Below are 6,222 nucleotides of genomic sequence, written 5' to 3' on the forward strand. Positions count from 1 at the left end.
GCAGGAAAGCTTCTAGTTGACTGGTTGTGTTTTGCAATTTTTATTCCAAGAGTATGGCTCCCTGCATCAGCTAAAATATTTGGGCCAACAGTTTTTCCACTGGGCCTACAGTTTTTCCACTGGGCCTACAGTTTTTCCACTGGGCCTACAGTTTTTCCACTGGGCGGAGTTTTTTAAATGTACTGGCCCTTAAGGCTCTTAGTTTACTGAGTTGCAGACACTGCCCGCATCACCAACACCACACTGACAAGGTCATTTTATTTTCCACAGCTGTTTCTGAATTGAATCATAGTGTATCTCATCATCGGTCCTTTTTTAAGAAACAACTGAATAGCCTTCCACTGTTATTGGTACAAGTGTTTTGTGTATTTTTATTACACAACCTATACTTTCAGTCTGAAGACTCCTATTGTTGTTATTAAGGCCAGACTTCTTTTGATTGTTTGGTTTATCGACTTGGTTGTGAAAATTTGATTGGTAGGACAAAATAATAATAAAAATAGAATACATTGTACAGGATATTTTTATTCATCTTAAGGTTCAATATAGATCAATTGGTGTTGAAAAAAACAATGAAGATTTATCATTGAAAAAGAAATGTCATATAGAAATCCCTTGGATTATATGTATTTTCAGAGCCTTCTTTTACCGTCCACAATATAAAACAACTTTGTCACTCTGATATTTTCTTTCTGAATTTTCTATTTTTTAGAACAGCAGATCTGTAAACCAAGCCAAAAATATATATCACGCCTGACGTTAGCCACTAATTGGTGCTTTGCGTGATCTTTGTCTGAAGCGAATGCTATGTGGCTCCATTGTGACTCTCCTTTTCTACATTCAAGAACACTGAAAGTAGCAGTTGCAAGAAATAGAGAAAATACAGGAGCTTTAGATATTTCAGTGCCAGTAGAAATCTGCAGCCAAAATAAGAAGTCAAGAACTTAATATTAATATGTTAATATTTTAGTGAATTGAAAAAGAAATTAACATTTATATTAGCTGTCCAAGCTTTAAACAATAAGATAATTATGAGGTGCCAGGTAGTGTTATGAACAGGTAGACCAGTGCCATGGCAATGGCTGTTATAGGTTGATTATAGGGTACTGTGTATGTGCTGACAACACTGAAATAGTTATGTTCATGTGTCGTGTGTGTATGTGTGAGCTTGACGTATGCAATACTTAATTTCAGATTCAGAATGAAGAAGAGCCTTTATTTGACATAAATCAAGACATCTCCACTGTCTTTATAGTTTTATTTATGAATAAAACATGAGAAACCTTGTACAGCATCAATGACTTACTTTGTTCTTTCTGGTTCAAACCCAGTTACAACCTGATCATGATATCTGTGCTAGTTGGTTTTCCTTGGCAATCAGGGGGCATGGGTGGCCCTGTCGTCTAAGGCGCCGCGATTCGCTGTGCAGAGTTGCGTCCCCTGGACACGCCAGAAACCAATGGTTGTGGGTTCGAATCCCGGTTCACCCCGATTATGTTTCTAGGTTTATCAGCACCATACCCGTGCTCGTGGGTTTCACCGAAGTGGTAAACATCTAAGACCTGCATCACTTCGGGGCTTTCCTCCCACATTAAGCTGACAGGCCGTGATATAACTGGAATAATGTTAAAAGCGGCATTAAACCCAACTCACTAACTCACTCCATGGCGACCATTCAGTAAACATTCAGTGAACATTAGTTCCCTGGGACGGGAAGACACAGTTTGAAAAATGCTGATTAGAAATGAAACCTGAAGACATGAAACTTGTGGAACCGAGGCGTAAAAACGGGCGAGCGAGCCTGCATGTTTACTGTTTCATGTCTTCTCGGCCTTCGGTCTCAAAGGGTTGTTTGGATAATGAATATGCATGAATTTTGCTAAATGCCCTGTGCATGGCGCTACACATAAGCAGAAAGGGAATTCAGACAAACAGACTGTTTATTCATTATTAAAGGCCATATGGCCCATAGTACAGTTCAATTTTGACAGATACTACAGAATCAAAGGGAACTGCCTCGACTGTAATATTGGGATTCTACGACACTGTAGTCCGCTGCGGTGGGCGTGGCTTAATTTTTTACATTCATTGGGAAATGAATGTAATAACATGTGACCAGTTCAGCTAATCAGAATACAGGAATTTCAATGAACACAGGGAAAATTTAATTATTTATTCATAACATTTGAGTATTATTGCATACTGGTATGTTTATTTCAACTGATGCAATCTTTCATCAAATGGCCGCCAATGGCTTTCACCCAAGTGGGAAATATGATGACCTATGCGACCAAAATAGCAAAGCTTGTACAGTGACATGTTGTCTGTCCCACCTCGTTCAGTAAGCAGCCAATCGGTTACTATCCCTCAATATCAGTCAATAATAATGTCCGCTGCTGTAATATATATGCCTGAGTATTACTGTAGGCACTTTGAAAGTAAATTCATTTACTTTCTTCTCGTAAAAGGCGACTAACGCGATTGGGTGGTCAGGCTCGCTGACTTGGTTGATGCATGTCATCGATCCCAATTGCGTGGATCGATGCTCATGATATTAATCACTGGATTGTCTGGTCCAGACTCGAAGATTTACAGACCGCCGTCATATAGCTTGAATATTGCTGAGTGCGGCGTTAAAAACAAACCAACCAACCAACCAACTTTCTCTCGAATGCCAAGAAGAGTAGCCTATTCTTGCTGTCCCCTGCTGTCCCCTGCTGTCCCCTGCTGAGATATTGCTGGAATATTGCTAGAAGCAGTGTACAACCAAGATCACCCACTCTGTTCACTCTGGATGGGGAGGAGAGCCTCATGGTGATACCCTTGGCTCAGTGGCCTGTACTTGATTCCCCATATGGCTACATGGGACAATAGAGATCTCCATGGTCAACTGGATAGAGCAGCCCCCTGGGCTAGCAGTGAACACCAGCACTAGTTCAGACTAGTATAAGAACACACACGAGTGCCTGCGTGTTTTAATGTAAGTGCTATAATCATGAATGCAACATAAGCACCATTTCACTTCCCCTTTTTGGCCTTATTGGGTATTCTTGTGGTAATACTGTTGGCTCTATCATGGCATTGGTCCATGTTTTATTCCTCAACTCCTGGTGCACCCTGCTGTAACAATCCTTTATTTGCTTTCTCTACATGGTTACGGTAATTCATTTACTGAAGACCCGTGAAGATTCCGGGGTAGAATTGGTCTTCAGCAATCCATGCTTGCCATAAAAGGTGACAGCTTGTCGTAAAAGGCGACTAACGGGATCGGGTGGTCAGGCTCGCTGACTTGGTTGATGCATGTCATTGATCCCAATTGCGTGGATCGGTGCTCATGATATTAATCACTGGATTGTCTGGTCCAGACTTGATTATTTTACAGACCGCCGTCTTATAGCTGGAATATTGCTGAGTGCGGCGTTAAACAACAAACCGACCAACCAACCAATAATTTACTGAAAGTCCAGTGGGCTTTTGTCGTAGCCTGTCCATTTGTGCATTGTCCGTTGAAAACATCTCAGCAACCATCAATGATGAAGAAACATCACATACTTGTTTCCACCAACAATGTTGCTTGAATTGAAAAAACAATTTTTTGCTACTGGTCTGCCATTTGCGTACAGGATGTAAGGGAATGTGGCATTTGTTTAGTAAGTTGTGGGATTCATTGTTACATTTTTTTAGATATTTTTTTTTATTTTTTTATTTAAAAATATAATTGTACCAGAAAATATTTAAAATAATGGATTGTGCCTCAGGTTTAAAAAAAAAGAAATGAAATTGTTGCTGGATGTCCATGAAAATATGTTGCCTAGGATAGAGTTCCCAGATTTTCTCCTTAATAAAAGACTTCACTCCTCCCTGATCGCAGACTCTACAACCAAGCTTCACGTCTCCTTGATCACAGACTCTAGGTCCAGTTCATTGTACAACCCGTTTTCCTGGGGGGGGGGGGGGAGGGGGGGTTAGCCTAGTGGTTAAAGTGTTCGCTCGTCACGCCGAAGACCCGGGTCCCGACATGGGTACAATGTGTGAAGCCCACTTCTGGTGTCCCCCGCCGTGATATTGCTGGAATATTGCTAAAAGCGGCGTAAAACCATACTCACTCACTCACTCACTCACGTCTCCCTGATCACAGACTCTGGGTCCAGTTCATTGTACAACCTCGCTTCACACCCTGATCACAGACTCTACAACCAGGCTTTACAACCAGGCTTCAGAACCTGATCACAGGCTCTGTGTCCAGTTCATTATACAACCAAGCATTACGCCCTGATCAAAGACTCTGGGTCCAGTTCATTGTACAACAAGGCTTCACATCCTGATCACAGACTCTGGGTCCAGTACAACAAGGCTTCACGTCTCCCTGATCACAGGCTCTGGGTCCAGTTCATTTTACAACCAGGCTTCAGAACCTGATCACAGGCTCTGTGTCCAGTTCATTATACAACCAAGCATTACGCCATGATCAAAGACTCTGGGTCCAGTTCATTGTACAACCTGGCTTCACGCCCTGATCACAGACTCTGGGTCCAGTTCATTGTACAACCAAGCTTCACATCCTGATCACAGACTCTGGGTCCAGTTCATTGTACAACCAAGCTTCACGTCTCCTTGATCACAGACTCTAGGTCCAGTTCATTGTACAACAAGGCTTCACATCTCCCTGATCACAGGCTCTGGGTCCAGTTCATTGTACAACCAAGATTCACATCCTGATCACAGACTCTGGGTCCAGTTCATTGTACAACCAAGCTTCACGTCTCCTTGATCACAGACTCTAGGTCCAGTTCATTGTACAACAAGGCTTCACATCTCCCTGATCACAGGCTCTGGGTCCAGTTCATTGTACAACCAGGCTTCACGCCCTGATCACAGACTCTGGGTCCAGTTCATTGTACAACCAGGCTTCACGCCCTGATCACAGACTCTGGGTCCAGTTCATTGTACAACCAAGCTTCACATCCTGATCACAGACTCTGGGTCCAGTTCATTGTACAACCAAGCTTCACGTCTCCTTGATCACAGACTCTAGGTCCAGTTCATTGTACAACAAGGCTTCACATCTCCCTGATCACAGGCTCTGGGTCCAGTTCATTGTACAACCAGGCTTCACGCCCTGATCACAGACTCTGGGTCCAGTTCATTGTACAACCAGGCTTCACAACCTGATCACAGACTCTAGGTCCAGTTCATTGTACAACCAAGCTTCACGTCTCCTTGATCACAGACTCTGGGTCCAGTTCATTGTACAACAAGGCTTCACATCTCCCTGATCACAGGCTCTGGGTCCAGTTCATTGTACAACCAGGCTTCACGCCCTGATCACAGACTCTGGGTCCAGTTCATTGTACAACCAGGCTTCACAACCTGATCACAGACTCTGGGTCCAGTTCATTGTACAACCAAGCTTCACGTCTCCTTGATCACAGACTCTGGGTCCAGTTCATTGTACAACAAGGCTTCACATCTCCCTGATCACAGGCTCTGGGTCCAGTTCATTGTACAACCAGGCTTCACGCCCTGATCACAGACTCTGGGTCCAGTTCATTGTACAACCAAGCTTCACAAGCTCTGGGTCCAGTTCATTGTACAACCAAGCCTCACATCCTGATCACAGACTCTGGGTCCAGTTCATTGTACAACAAGGCTTCACGTCTCCCTGATCACAGGCTCTGGGTCCAGTTCATTTTACAACCAGGCTTCAGAACCTGATCACAGGCTCTGTGTCCAGTTCATTATACAACCAAGCATTACGCCCTGATCAAAGACTCTGGGTCCAGTTCATTGTACAACAAGGCTTCACATCCTGATCACAGACTCTGGGTCCAGTTCATTGTACAACCAGGCTTCACATCCTGATCACAGACTCTGGGTCCAGTTCATTGTACAACCAGGCTTCACATCCTGATCACAGACTCTGGGTCCAGTTCATTGTACAACCAAGCCTCACATCCTGATCACAGACTCTGGGTCCAGTTCATTGTACAACAAGGCTTCACGTCTCCCTGATCACAGGCTCTGGGTCCAGTTCATTGTACAACCAGGCTTCACATCCTGATCACAGACTCTGGGTCCAGTTCATTGTACAACCAAGCCTCACATCCTGATCACAGACTCTGGGTCCAGTTCATTGTACAACAAGGCTTCACGTCTCCCTGATCACAGGCTCTGGATCCAGTTCATTTTACAACCAGGCTTCACAACCTGATCACAGACTCT

The sequence above is a fragment of the Haliotis cracherodii genome, unplaced genomic scaffold (genome assembly GCF_022045235.1).
Source record: "Haliotis cracherodii isolate W230 unplaced genomic scaffold, xgHalCrac1.p SCAF_18, whole genome shotgun sequence".
Taxonomy (NCBI): domain Eukaryota; kingdom Metazoa; phylum Mollusca; class Gastropoda; order Lepetellida; family Haliotidae; genus Haliotis; species Haliotis cracherodii.